Here is a 15,139-nt window from a genome sequence, read left to right as displayed (position 1 = left end):
TCGAGAATCTTTATTACCCTTATGCTGTATAGGTTTTAAGATCTATATTGGATTATGAAAGGACCTTTGGCTAAAGGTCCAAAGCTACAGGACCTTTGTGAGCAAGCAATGATTTCATTTGTCAGTAAAATCAAATATCTGTTTTTATTAAGCAGGTTCGCTTCCTCTCACTTCACCTTCCATCTTCTGTTTTACTAACTCTCTTTCTCACTTTTTTTCCCTCCTCTCCTTGACTTGACGAGGATCCAGGACGGACTGAAACGTTGTCATTTTATATCTCGTGAGGATTGGGTTATTTGTCTCAGCCATGCTATTCTGACTTATTCTCTACATAATACATACAGCATCTTTATTGTGTTGATGTATATTGAATACTAATTCTTGGGTTACAGTATTGGGTTATTAAAAGTCAGTGTGGGTATGTATTACAGGCTATGTATACACAAATTGGGAGTTGTGTGTACTACTGAACAATGTGAACCAATAACAGGGATGCAGGTTTTATCCCACTACATAACTTCAACATTTTCTTAACTATTCCTTAGTAAAAGGAAAGGGAAAAAACAAAATGAGAAATGGAGTCTTTCACCAATTGATTTTTGATTGTTGCTGCCGAAGGCAGCTAGTTTATTGTGTACCCCATACTTATCCTGTGAGTGGTAGCACAAAAGCATTACAGAGGGCACAAAAGGTCTTTATCAGACCTCATCTTAGATTATTACATAAACAATTTCATCAATCCTTCACACCTTATAGTTACAATGTCAGCTAGTTACAGAGAAAGTGCTATTACAAGAGCTACATATTTACAGTAAGTCATCATACATTAATGGTAGGTCTTATCGCTAATACATAATAGTTTGACCAATGGGGATATTACAGAGTCATGGGGGAGCTTCTGTTTATTATTAGTCCTCACAATACACTACTTGTTTCTGAATCTCATATGTCGTTCATCTACTGGAAGCGAAATGTGGGTACAGTGCAAGGATTTCAGGTAATTTATCTATGGTAATAAGATAGGTTGCCATATCATACAGAGTGAGCTTAGATTTATCTCTAAAAGGCTCAATTTTACTACAATTCAAGATATAGTGTTCGAGTGTGTGTCCCTGTCTATGTCCACACACTTTACACTTTACTTCATCTAGATCCCTATACAAGCCGAACTGTCAAGAGATACTTGTAGCCAAGTCTTATACGAGCTGTGACAACATCTGTTAGTCTACTGACTTTGTTACTTGCCCCATACACATGTTTTACTTCACACATTTCATTGTGATGAACAATGGACCTGCTAGTTCCAGTTTGCACTGTTCTACTTAATTCAAATTCATCCAGGAGTTCTCGTCTAATGACACTTTTAAGGGACCTATTTGATAACTCAAGATTCCGTTCAATACTGTCTTTATTTACTGCAGCCTTAGCAAGGGCGTCAACTTTGTCATGTTCCTGCATGCCAATGTGAGAAGGAATCCACAACATTTTTATATTTATCCTCTTGCTAAGTATTCTTATATATCTACGTCTAGCTTCCAAGACAAGCACGTTATTACTTTATTGCAAACTGGTGAGGAAAGGGAGTCAGAAATAATTAAGCTGTCTACTTCAGTGTTGTCAATAATTTTGAGTGCTACCAGTATCGCTACCAACTCTGCTTGCATTGTGGACGCCCAGTTACTAATTCCGATATTTCTTTGAATTGTGCTGTCATCGGGCTGATGAGCAATAACAGCACTTCCTGCCCTCCCTGTAGTTGTATTGAGTGATCCGTCAGTGTATATGGTCTGTGCAATGTTGTTTTCAGCTTGTATATTGTGAATATGTTGTATGGTGCTTAATTTAGCAGCAAGCTGAGCATGAGGGTTGTTTGTGATTAGTTTCTTGATGGTGTATGCAGGGGTCAGGATGTCAAAAGATACTATATGCCAGGGTGGAAGGAAGTGCTGTACTCTTTCATCTGTATATACATCGTGCAGTCCCATCATTTTAATATGAGTGGCTGTTCTTTGAATCCATTTAGACTCGCTAGTTCCATTTCGTATGTGTTCTAACAGTGCAACTGACACAATGTTGTTTTTGTTATCACGCAGCAGCTTTAGTCCCATCATAAGATTAATTTCAAATATTCTATCTCTAATGCTAAGTATATTTAATTCTTTCCGCATGTTGAGAACTTTGGTAGTTATAAGACAGCCAAGTATAATTCCGAGTGATTCAATTTGCATTTTTTCCAGTCTATCAATACTTTTGCCATTTTGCAGGACCAAAGCTGGTGCATGATAGTCTATCAGAGACCTTATATACGCTAAATACATCATTCTTGCTATTCTAATACTGTATTAACACCATATTTCGAGCTGTACCCCACTACAGTTCTGAGAGCCTTAAGTCTGTCTCTACATTGTTGATGTAACTTATTGACTGCAGTTGAGGTACTTTCAAATACCTTGGTGTGTCTGTCTTTCACCAAGAGACATTAATTTCTAGCATTAACAGAAATGAATGGTTTTAGAATACATTTGAGTAAATTTAAAGTTATTGTAATTTTGTATCTTGGAAGTTATGAGTTGTGGGGGGCCCACAATCAATTAATAAGAAAATTTTAGGCAAGTTGTAATGTGTAGCTAATGTATCATTGCTTGTGTGACAAAATGTACATTAGTTACTATGTTGTTTTCTCGGGGGAGCCCCATCGACTCCCTGGAGCTATACAGGCTGATATGCTAATGTCAGACTTTGGCATCAGTCATGTGTATGAAGTTCTATGGGCCTACCGGGGACCACGAGCCAGAACCTTGCCCCCCTCAGAGAGGCAAGGGGGAACAATGGCCTATAGAAACCCCCGTGTGGTTGGAAGCATTCTATGTCTGCAATAACCGGATCGGGTACCCAGAAAGGTAAGCGTCCCAAAACAAACCCCTATTCTGGTTAAAATTGCTACCTAACATCGAACTAGTGGATAGAACTCCCCAAAAAGATACGATCAAACTAGCGTGACGTCACACGTCACCGTGCCACTGTCTGCACAGCTGCCCACTCCCGGGAGAGGGAAAGGGGAGCCCCAGACCCCATGCCAGCAATCCACACCCCAGTTCTTCGGTTGATGCTAAAGGCTGAGGTCATATGCTCTGGCTCCAGTGGTTGTTTCAGCACTGTACCTAGAGTGTGGTGTCTGTCTTCTAGGTGGTGTGTGAGCCGGGAGTGAGTCTTCAGTACTCGGGCTGCATGCGCTTAAGGTTCCCTTCCCTAGGTGCCCTGTAAGTACTGCCCTTGGGGCTTGGGGTTATCTTCCACAAGTGCCTTGGGTCCTGCTTCTGCTAGACCGTTTACTGCTTGGTTTTCGGCCGCCCTTTGTGTGATAGGGGGTTCTGTCTCCATTGTTCAGCTTAGGGTAAGGGGCAGTTTGCACTGGTAGGGGCGCAGGATACTGCGCAGCTTGTTTTCACCAATCATAGCGGCCGGCTCTGTTCCGCCTGGGTACACTGTACTCTTGCGGGGTTTTCTTTTTCTTTTTGTTTGTCTACCTGGTTGGGGGGTCTGTTTTTGGTTCTTTCCCCCCTTTTATACTGAGTTCTCTTCCTTCTTGTGGTGGCTCCCCCTGCTAGGTCCCCATGAGTGTACATGTCCCGGGGGTTCAGTTCTTAGAAAGTTGTTTGGTAGACGTGGGCGCTGGTTTGCAGTACCCTGCCTGGGATTACCTGAGCGCGAGTCTTTTTATAGTAAACGCTCAGGACCCTGGGGAAACCCCTAGGGGGAGCGTTGGTCCGATGGATGTGGCCCAGGAGTCCCCCCCTCGCTTTGTGCGAGTTCGAGGGTTACTTTGTCCTCTTGTCTCTGGGTGACTCGGTTTTGCCTCCGTCTGCTGCCTGTGGCATCAGTGACACCTTCGGCCCCGAGTCCTGTGAGTTTTGTTGCTTGTTTGTGACTCGGTTACCCGGTCTTATGCTGACTTTGTGGGTGCAGGCGTTGGGTGTTGCACTTTGGGTTTCGGTGGCAACGCGCTAAGTTTTTTGCTCCCCAGAAGCCCTGAGGCTGCCTCGTTTTGGCTGGTAGTCTTGTCGAGTCCTCATCCCCCTTCCTCCCTCCATCCAGGTCCTTCCCGTCTGTGGGTTCGGGGTCGGGGCGGGGTTTCCATGGTTTTGAGACTCGTTTGGTCTCAGGGAATTTCCCTTCTGGGGTAGCGACGGGGGCATTCGAGCCTGTTTCTCCAGCCGTGTTGCAAGAGTCTGCCAGTGGGCTCCCTTCCTTTGTGCTTTTCACGTCTGCCCCAGTTTTTTTCTTGAGGCTGGGGCTTTGGGGGGACGGCTATGGGGCCGGGGCCTACCGTGTGGGTTCCCGAGGCTGACTTGGGGGGCCCTCGGGCCCCGTTGGACCCCGCCGGGGTTTTTTCTACCCTCTGGGCGGGGCTTGTCATTGCACAGAGTGTGGTTTTCCTTCCCCACACTCAAAAAACAAAAAATACAAATATTCATTCAGGTAAAGTACATACATACAAGGTAAGATACAAAAGTTGATGGATTTATAGATAGAGCTAGTACATACAATGCCTAAAGCCACTATTACGCAAAGCGTTTCAGGCAGGAAAAACACTAAGACTAAAACTTAATACTAAATGAGATTAAAGTATAAATTGTGTTGAGAAAAAATAAGAAAAAAAATAAAAAAAGGGGGGGGGGAACATGCCAGAAAAAAAAAAATACAATTTGGTCAACAAACATCATTGTTTAAAATCGTAGACATGGGTTGACATTTTGGGGATGAGGTAGGTTACATTGAGTTAATTAGGTAGTACAGTACTTAGTTTTTATCTTAAACTGGTTGGGAGAGGTACAGTCTCTAACATAATTGGGAAGGTCATTCCACATTCGAGGTCCCTTGATTTGTAAAACATTTCTAGTTTGACTAAGTCGTACTCTTGGAATATCAAATAGGTATTTGTTTCTGGTGTGGTGCTCATGGGATCTGTTACAACCTTCTAGGAAGCTTTTAAGGTCAGGATTGACATTACAGTTCAGCATTTTATATATATAAAATACACATGAGAGGATGTGCAGTGACTTAATATCCAACATATTCAGAGATTTGAGAAGGGGTACCGAGTGATGTCTGGGGCCAGAGTTGGATATTGTCCTAATAGCAGCTTTGTGTTGAGTAATTAGAGGACGTAAATGATTTTGGGTAGTAGAACCCCAAGCACAAATTCCATAATTGAGATAAGGATAGATGAGGGAGTAATAGAGAGTCACCAGGGCAGGGCAAGGTACATAATATCTGATCTTAGAAAGAATGCCAACAGTTTTTTAAACTTTTTTGATGTATTTAGAATGTGTCCCTGGAAATTCAGCTTGCCATCTACTTTGTTACAAATTTGGGTATTGTTAATCCTGAGATTTATTTGATTTGAGGATTTATTGCCAAACAAAATATAGAGAGTTTTGTCAATATTAAGGGTGAGTTTGTTGGCAGTTAGCCAGTGATGGACTTTATTTAGCTCAGTATTCACTGTGACAGAGCAAGGGGGTCAGGACTGGAGTAAATGGAGGTCGTGTCATCAGCAAATAGAATTGGTTTGAGGTGTTGGGAGGCATTTGGGAGGTCATTAATGTAGATGAGAAAGAGGAGAGAGCCAAGTATGCTGCCCAGGAGAACACCAATGTTGATGGGTAGGGTGTTTTCCAGGGACACATTCTAAATACATCAAAAAATGTTTCAAAAACTGTTGGCATTCTCCACACGAGTTGTTGGGCGTCGGCCCCTCTCTGGGCTTGGTTCCTTGTCCCTTAAGCCCATTGGTTTCGTTCTGTCGGTGAGTGCTCTTCTCCGTTATTCCCTCCTTTTTCTTGGGACGTGACTTCTCTGTCATGTTCCCCTCTTCTTGGGGTTCTGCATGACTTTTGGTCTCAGGTGCGACTGGGCCTGTCTATGCCTTCGTCATTTGTACTTGCTTGTGTGTTCTCAAAGATTCAGGATGGTTTTTGCTCCTTCCCGTATTGTTGGAACGTCTGTCGTCTTTCGGTGAGGCTTCCCTCTGGTCCTTTCTAGGGCTTGTTGGTCCTCTTCTGTGTTTCCTCTTGGTTTTCTACCGTCTCGTTTTTTTGTTCATGTATCTTCTCTCCATGCTGTCTCGGCACTGCTCATTTTCCTTCCATACTCCTGGTCAGGGATGCCAGGTTGGGCTGCTTGTGGCCCGGTTGGGCTACTTGTCACCCAGTTGGGCTCTTGGTAGCCCGGTTGGGTTCCAGTTCGGTTTATTGTTTTCATTAACCGAGCTGGCTATATGTGTCGTTGCTTACTCCTTTTTGGCTTCTGTTCCTGTGCGTTGGGCTGTTTCTTCTCTTAAGCGAATCACTTGGGATACAAATTGTTGGGCTACTTTAGTGTCCTGCGCATGCCCAGTGGGAGTTTGTTTTGGTTCGGGCGGTCTGCACAAGTGCTGGTGCTCTCCATCCATTTTCTCTCCGGTGCTTTGCCTCTCGCTCTTCTCATTCTCCAGTCCGTGCCCCGTTGCTCCTGGGGATGTTCTGGAGTGCCACTATTGGGTGGACGCCGGGTTTTCCCTGCGTTTTGGGTGGGGGGTGCCTCCTTCGCCTCTCCCCTCCTCTTCCCCTGCATGAGCGGCTCTGGCCTGCTTCCGTGGGTGGTGCTCCCGTTTTTCTGGGCTCCAGGTGCATGATACCCTCACCGCCTCTGGCAGTTCCAACCTAGTAACATTGTCGTGACCCTTCCGTGCATATGTTCTGTAGGCGAGTTTATGAGGTCTGGCGTCTCCTTAGTCCGGCACTGGTTCGTTTTGGGGGTACGAATGAGAGTACATACATACATGAGAACATGGAACATACAAAGAGGGGTGCCTGCAGCGGGCTTATTGGCCCATACGTGGTGGCTCTTGTTCCTCCTTGCTTCCGATTCGAACGTCAGAACACAGGTGACTGCAGGAGGCCTCTTGGCCCATACGAGGCGGCTCCTGACTATGCTCATCCAGTCCCTCTCCTACGCATGTCCACCCATGCTTGCATTTTGGGGCCCTGCCTCCACCGTGTTCCAGGGTACAAAGGTGGAGGTGCCTGATATGTGGTACATGTTCCTGTGTTCAAGGGTGTTGTGTGGTGACGTTTTGCTGCGCTGTGGTACTGCAGTTGTGTGTTGGGGTATGGTTGTGGCGTTTTGTTCGGCCCTTCCGTGCTTCTTCCTGGGGCCTTCATTGTTTGGGTTCTTTGTTCCCATGATTTTCTGGGTCCCTCATTCCTTGCCGGTCTTGCTGTTGCAGGCTTCGCTTTTCCATGTACATTGAATTCTCTGTACTCCCCTAGCTGTCCTCACCTAGTTGTGCTTGCTGGGGATGAGCTTTGGCTCTTAATCCCGCCTCTCACCTGTCATTCGACTTCTGTACAGGTTCTTGAGCTTTCTAGGCTATCTTCTCTGCACTTGACGCTGGGTGTGGGGTTGGCCCCCGACACTTCCCTTCCTCATGCGTTCCTTTTGTCTCCTACAGACACTGGTGTGCCTCTTCTCTTTTCTACGGCCCATTTGGGCGTTCGGTTCCACATGTTTCCCCTGTTACGTGCGCCCCATGTGTTCCTTGGCTTGTTTTACTCTACCCTGTCGTTTCCTCTGAGGATTTTGCTTGTGGTGGTCATGTCTCCTCTGGATCTTCTGTCTCCCGAGGACGTGTTGGGACATGTCCAGCGGCTTTTGGTGTTGGTCCGGTCCCTTCGTTCCTGTTTGTTGCCCATCTTCTTTCCTCAGCTTCCTTTTGTCCTACACGTTGTATGTTTTGTTTGTGCCTTTTGGCTCTCCTACTGCCTGGTTTTGATTCTGGTTCCTGGCTTTCCTGACCTGTTGGCGTTTCCGGAGTCTCGCGGTTTCCCTTCTCCGGAGTCTGTCGGGGTCTTGGTCTCCAACCTCCTGGCGGCTCGCTGGCATTGGGATGTTTTTCGGTATAGCAGACGTTCCATCTCCTTTGCCGGCTCGCATTTCCAGCTCTGCCCGCTCAATGGTCGCACCTGGGGTCTTCCCAGGGTTCCACCTCTTCCTCGGCTCGTTCGGCTCTGCCTCGAGTCCCGCCTTCTGTTGGTGGCCAGGTGGCTTCGTTGCTGGTGTCCCACCTGCGTGCTTCTTGGCGGCGGTGTGGGTTTTTTTTGGCGGTCCTTCCTTTTCCTTCTGACCTTTCTTAGGTGGCTGTGTTTTGTTGGTGTTGTCTTGTTCCTCTCTTGTGGAGGTTCGGGGCCATCATTTTGCCACATTTTGTCGCCTCGTGTCATGCGGCGCTGGTGGAGCTGTTTTCGCTTGCGTTTGGTATTGATGTTACTTCTAAGCCGTTCCGCAAGCTGTCTCGTGCGTTGTTTCACCTCCGGCCTGCTCATGCGCCGCCTGTGCCATCCTGGTCTTTGGGCAGAGTGCTCTTTTCTTTCTTCTCTTCGGTTTATGGTGGGCCCTTCTGTTCTGGTTTTCTGCTCCTTTGGTCAGGGTGGTAGGTTTGTTCGTCTCCAGCCGTCTACTTCTTGTCTGACAAAGATTGCGACTGCTGTTTTCTAGAGGGGTCCTTGGGTTTTTGATGCATGGTTGATTAGGCCAGGGGTGCATCATGTTTTATGGCCCGTGGCAGTTCTCCACCGTTTTTTGTGCACCTCAGCTTCTGTGTCCATGGACGCGTCTTGGATTGCTCCGGTTTCCCTTCTTCCCTGTCTGCAGGTGCGGGTTTCCCAGGTCGTCTGCAAGGTTCTTACGGCTAGCCAGCCTGCGGTCTATCCCCCGTGCTCGTGACATTCGTACGTTCGCGACTCTTGCTGCCGTTTTTGGCAACGTGGCCTGGTTTGACATTCGGGCGTGTGGTTTTTGGCGGTCGAACAGGGTCCTGGTTGCTCGTAGTCTCATACTCATTCCTGGGCCTGGTCGGGCCTGTGTCGCCTTGGGTCGGCGGTTCCAGCCGACCCAAGTCGGCTGCAGTCTTGATTTAGAGTTGCGGAGCGTGCAGCGACTGCCTCCCGGATGTGTCCCTCTACTTTCCTCTGTGGGTAGTTAGAACACCAACGTTGAATGTAATGAAACGCCATTTTCTGGGTGAGACCCGGAGGCTCCCCGGCATCCCTCCCTCCGGTCAGCGGTTTTCGCGTTTTCTTCACATCCAGCCTCAGAACTGAGGTGTGGATTACCGGCATGGGGGTTTGGGGCTCCTCCTACCCCCTCCCGGGGAGGGAGGAGCTGCGCAGACAGCGGTGCGGTGACGTGTGACGTCATGCTAGTTTGCTCTTATCTTTGAGGGGAGTTCTGTCCTCTAGTTCGATGTTAGGTAGCAATTTTAACCAGAATAGGGGTTTGTTTTGGGACGCTTACCTTTCTGGGTGCCCGATCCGGTTGATGACAAACATAGAATGCTTCCAACCACACGGGGGTTTCTATAAGCCATTGCTCCCCTTGCCTCTCTGAAGGGGGGTCAGGCTCTGGCTCGTGGTCCCCGGTAGGCCCACAGAACTCCATACACATGACTGATGCCAAAGTCTGACATTAGCATATCAGCCTGTATAGCTCCGGGGAGCCTCCGGGTCACACCCAGAAAATGGCGTTTCATTACATTCAATGCTATTTTTTTCATTTTGGATAATATAATAGAAGGTTGAAAAAAGCATTGAGGAGGATTACCCTCCTTGGTGATGATCCTTGACCAAGAGGCCTGGTCGAGGATCAGGATGCGGGGACGCTAAACCTCTAAATCAAAGCAGGATAATCACAATGTTGGTAGCTTCCTAAAGAGAGTGCCACAAAGGGGGACCCACCTGAAGAAGGTGCCACCAAAGGGGCCCCACCTAAAGGTGTCACCAAGGGGGACCCACCTGAAGTAGGTGCCACTAAAGGGGCCCCACCTAAAGGTACCACCAAAGGGGACCCACTTGAAGAAGGTGCCATCAAGAGGGACCCACCTGACGGTGCCACCAAGTAAATAAGTAATTATCAAAAGAAGGCACCAAACCGGGAAGGCTATGTAGCACCATCAAATGTGCAGAATAATCAGAGGGCGCTAAATATCACCAAGGATGCCAATACGAGAACAAAAATGCATAAGGCGAACGATATCAAAAGTATCCGAGTCACCAAGAATTCTATTGAGGGACAGGTGACCGCGAGGGGCGGTCGGAAAGCAAGACACACGCTCGTCCTGGAAGTCAGGACATTCAAGAAGGACATGCACGACTGTAAGAGGGACAATGCAACTAGGACAATAAGGAGCAGGGCGGCGCTCCATCAAGTGACCATGGGTGAAGCGAGTATGGCCAATACGCAACCTCGCCAATGCCGTTTCCCATCGCCGGTTATGGTGGTAGGAGGACGGCCACGAGGAAACAACATTTAAGAGTATGAAGTTTGTTACCAGTAACAGACGACCAAGAAGCCTGCCAACTGGTAAGGATGGAGGAGTGGATAACCGGGTAAAAGTCGGAATATGGAATACCTTTACGAGAGATGGGACAAGAGCGGACAGCTTCCTTGGCGGCAGCATCCGCAGTCTCATTTAAAGACACACCAATATGGCTGGGACCCCAACAAAACTCAACCGACTTAAATTTACTGTGAACAAGAAACAGCCAATGCTGGATCTCGACAACTACTCGATGAACCAGATTAAAGGACCCGAGAGCCATGAGGGCACTACGAGAGTCAACAACAACTACAAAGGAAGACTGACAATGAGAAAGCAGGAGACGAAGAGCATAGAGAATAGCATAAAGCTCCGCTGTGAAGATGCTAGTCTCCGGAGGTAAGCGACACATATAAGTGCGATCAGGAAAAACAACAGAGTAGCCAACACCGTCCGCAGACTTAGACCCATCGGTGAAGACAGAAACTGAGTGGGAGTGAGAAGAAAAGTACTCAAGGAAAAGGCGTTTTAGAACCGTAGGAGGGGTAAAAGCTTTAGTAATACGGGTCAAGGATGTACAAAACCGCGGAAGGGGGGACTCTCCACGGGGGCAAAGAAGGAACAACAAGAGGAGAAACATTAGAAATACAAACAGAAAGAGAATCCTGTAAGCGAGATAACCGGACAGAAAGAGGGAGGTGGTGAAGAGGAACAGGAACCGCAGGAGGGGTAAAATTTAAAGCACGACAAAGGCGAGAGGAAGGATGTTGTAAGGACCGCGCAAGATAGTGAAGACAGTAGCGATCACGGCGGTCCTGGAAAGACAGGAAGCCAGTGTCAACATACAAGCTAAGGACGGGAGTCGAATTAAAGGCACCAGAACTGAGGCGCAACCCAGTATGGTGCAAAGCATCAAGACGGCGAAGAGTAGAAGGATAAACAGACGAGTAAGCAGGGCAACCATAATCAAGCTTAGACAGGATGAGAGAGGAATGTAAAGCAAGGAGAGTGCGCCTATCTGCCCCCCAAGAAGTATGGGACAAGACCCGAAGGAGGGTAAGGACCTTAGAGCACTCAACATGGAGGTAAGAGATATGGGGAGACCAAGACAAACGAGTGTCAAGGAATAACCCCAAAAGCTTCGCGGAATCTTTGTATTCAAGGGGATGACCATAAAGTGACAAAGAGGGACGAAGAACAACCCGTTTCCGAGTAAAAGTCATGGCACAAGTCTTAGTAGTAAAGAACTTGAAGCCATGATCGGTGGCCCAAGACGACACGGCATCAATTGCAAGTTGAAGCCGGCGTTGAAGGAGAGGCGAATCATCACCCTGACAACAAAGGGTAAGATCATCGACATAGAGAGCGGAGAAGACACCAGAAGGAAGAGACGAAAGAAGACCATTGAGGGCAACCAGAAAGAGAGTAGTGCTCAGAACACTACCCTGGGGCACACCTTCGTATTGCTGAAAAGAGGGAGAGAGAGCGGTACCAAGGCGCACCCGAAAGGAATGACGAGAGAGGAAGATGACCATTTTGGTCATCTGAGTCAGGAAGTGAGTCAGGAAGCAGGAGAGTGAGTCAGAAAGCTGGGGAGTGAGTCAGAAAGCAGGGGAGTGAGTCAGAAAGCAAGGGAGTGAGTCAGAGAGCAGGGGAGTGAGTCAGAAAGCAGGGGAGTGAGTCAGAAAGCAGGGGAGTGAGTCAGAAAGCTGGGGAGTGAGTCAGAAAGCTGGGGAGTGAGTCAGAAAACAGGGGAGTGAGTCAAAAAGCTGGGGAGTGAGTCAGAAAGCAGGGGAGTGAGTCAGAAAGCAAGGGAGTGAGTCAGAGAGCAGGGGAGTGAGTCAGAAAGCAGGGGAGTGAGTCAGAAAGCTGGGGAGTGAGTCAGAAAACAGGGGAGTGAGTCAAAAAGCTGGGGAGTGAGTCAGAAAGCAGGGGAGTGAGTCAGAAAGCAGGGGAGTGAGTCAGAAAGCAGGGGAGTGAGTCAGAAAGCAGGGGAGTGAGTCAGAAAGCAGGGGAGTGAGTCAGAAAGCAGGGGAGTGAGTCAGAAAACAGGGGAGTGAGTCAGAAAACAGGGGAGTGAGTCAGAAAACAGGGGAGTGAGTCAGAAAACAGGGGAGTGAGTCAGAAAGCAGGGGAGTGAGTCAGAAAGCAGGGGAGTGAGTCAGAAAGCAGGGGAGTGAGTCAGAAAGCAGGGGAGTGAGTCAGAAAGCAGGGGAGTGAGTCAGAAAGCAGGAGAGTGAATCAGGAAGCAGGGGAGTGAGTCAGAAAGCAGGGGAGTGAGTCAGAAAGCAGGGAAGTGAGTCAGGAAGCAGGGGAGTGAATCAGGAAGCAGGGGAGTGAGTCAGAAAGCTGGGGAGTGAGTCAGAAAGCTGGGGAGTGAGTCAGGAAGCAGGGGAGTGAGTCAGGAAGCAGGAGAGTGAGTCAGGAAGCAGGAGAGTGAATCAGGAAGCAGGGGAGTGAGTCAGAAAGCAGGGGAGTGAGTCAGGAAGCAGGAGAGTGAGTCAGGAAGCAGGAGAGTGAATCAGGAAGCAGGGGAGTGAGTCAGGAAGCAGGAGAGTGAATCAGGAAGCAGGGGAGTGAGTCAGAAAGCAGGGGAGTGAGTCAGGAAGCAGGAGAGTGAATCAGGAAGCAGGGGAGTGAGTCAGGAAGCAGGAGAGTGAATCAGGAAGCAGGGGAGTGAGTCAGAAAGCAGGGGAGTGAGTCAGGAAGCAGGAGAGTGAATCAGAAAGCAGGGGAGTGAGTCAGAAAGCAGGAGAGTGAATCAGGAAGCAGGGGAGTGAGTCAGGAAGCAGGGGAGTGAGTCAGAAAGCAGGAGAGTGAATCAGGAAGCAGGGGAGTGAATCAGGAAGCAGGGGAGTGAGTCAGAAAGCAGGGGAGTGAATCAGGAAGCAGGGGAGTGAATCAGGAAGCAGGGGAGTGAGTCAGAAAGCTGGGGTAGTGAGTTTTTTTTAGTAAAAATGAACATACAAACACAAACCCGACAAGTTGTCGGGTTTGAAATTAAATTATGAGTTTATTGTGAGTGTTGATGTGACGGCTCTGTTGACTCGAGTGCCTGTACACGACCTGTTGACATTCTTACATGCAGGATCTGCTCCCTAAGTATAATTTAACTTTACCTACTAGCACCATTGGTGAACTAATAAGATTGGGCATTAAAGATAATTATTGCAGCTTTAATTATTCATTTTATAAGCAAACATTTGGCATGTCGATGGGTAATCCCCTCTCCCCTGTTTTAAGCAATTTGTACATGGAGTGTTCCGAAACAAATATCCTACCCGGGATTTTACCCCCGAATTTGGTTTGGTATAGGTACGTTGATATTTTATGTCTGTGGCCGGTCAATCTTTTTTTTTTTTTTTTTTTTTTTTTTTTTTGAGATATATACAAGAGTTGTTACATTCTTGTACAGCCACTAGTACGCGTAGCGTTTCGGGCAAGTCCTTAATCCTATGGTCCCTGGAATACGATCCCCTGCCGCGAAGAATCGTTTTTTCATCCAAGTACACATTTTACTGTTGCGTTAAACAGAGGCTACAGTTAAGGAATTGCGCCCAGTAAATCCTCCCCGGCCAGGATACGAACCCATGACATAGCGCTCGCGGAACGCCAGGCGAGTGTCTTACCACTATACCACGGAGACTGCTAAAGTATTATTCCCATTGGGTCGTTTGAACTCGCGACTTCCAAAACACCAGCCACACACCTTACCACCCAGCCACCATGGAGTTAAACATCTTGACCAAACTGATTTTCTCCTTCAACTTTATTCGCTGGTTTCGTCATTTAAATTCACAATTGAGAATTAAATGATTGGTGTTCTGCCTTTTTTTTTTTTTAAGACATCATGATTCATAGAATCGGCAGGAGTTTCAAATTCAGTGTTTATAGGAAACCTACTAATGTGTGTTCGTATGTTCATTTTTACTCAAATCATCCTATTCAGGTCAAGCGGGCAGTTTTTTTCTGGTACGTTTCTCAGAGCCTTGAGGGTTTGCAATCCGGAATTTTTTCACGAAGAAATTACGAATATATTTGAAATTGGGGAAAAGTTAAAATACCTAAAATCAGTATCGGATCTTGCCTTTGGTGAAGCAAAAAGGTCGTTCTACAAACAAGCTCCCAAGTCTAAACCATTTCATTATTTCATTTATTATACACCCCATACCCATCTTGTGGGCGGTAGTGGAAAGGGTTACAGAGGCACATAATGGGCTCAGGGACTGAACCCCACAATTCATTTAGCTAAGCAAGTTACAATCTTGATGAGCTAGTTACAAAATTCAATATAAGTCGTCACATCATCAATGGGTTTAAGATCAACCACAGGGGAAAATAGCTTTCGCGCTCCGAATTTACCTGAGTTTACCCGAGGCCCAATAATACACCAGAACTAAAAAACTCGTTGGTATTACCATATTTTGATGGTCAAGTACATCTTGCCCCAGCCCTGAAAAACCTTAATATTAACCTAGTGTTCAAAAACAATAATACAGTTAAGTCCATGTTAATTAAGAACTCTCCCTCGTCTGTAGCAGGTTGTGTGTACTCCATCCCTGGTAATGAGTGTGCATGTGTTTACATCGGCCAGACTGGCAAATCTCTCTCTTAACGTTTAAAACAACATTCATTTGCTATTCGTACAGCCCAGCACTCCAGTGCATTGTATTTGCATTCTAGTTTGTGCAGTCATTCTATCGACTTCAAAGGGGCAAAATGTATTGTTAAAAGTAAGGGTTTTGTTGAACGAAACGTGATCGAGTCCGCTCTGATCAAACA

Source organism: Procambarus clarkii, chromosome 45 (genome assembly GCF_040958095.1).
Source record: "Procambarus clarkii isolate CNS0578487 chromosome 45, FALCON_Pclarkii_2.0, whole genome shotgun sequence".
Classification (NCBI taxonomy): Eukaryota; Metazoa; Arthropoda; class Malacostraca; order Decapoda; family Cambaridae; genus Procambarus; species Procambarus clarkii.
The sequence above is the reverse complement of the archived record's forward strand: the minus strand, read 5'-3'. Positions refer to the sequence as shown.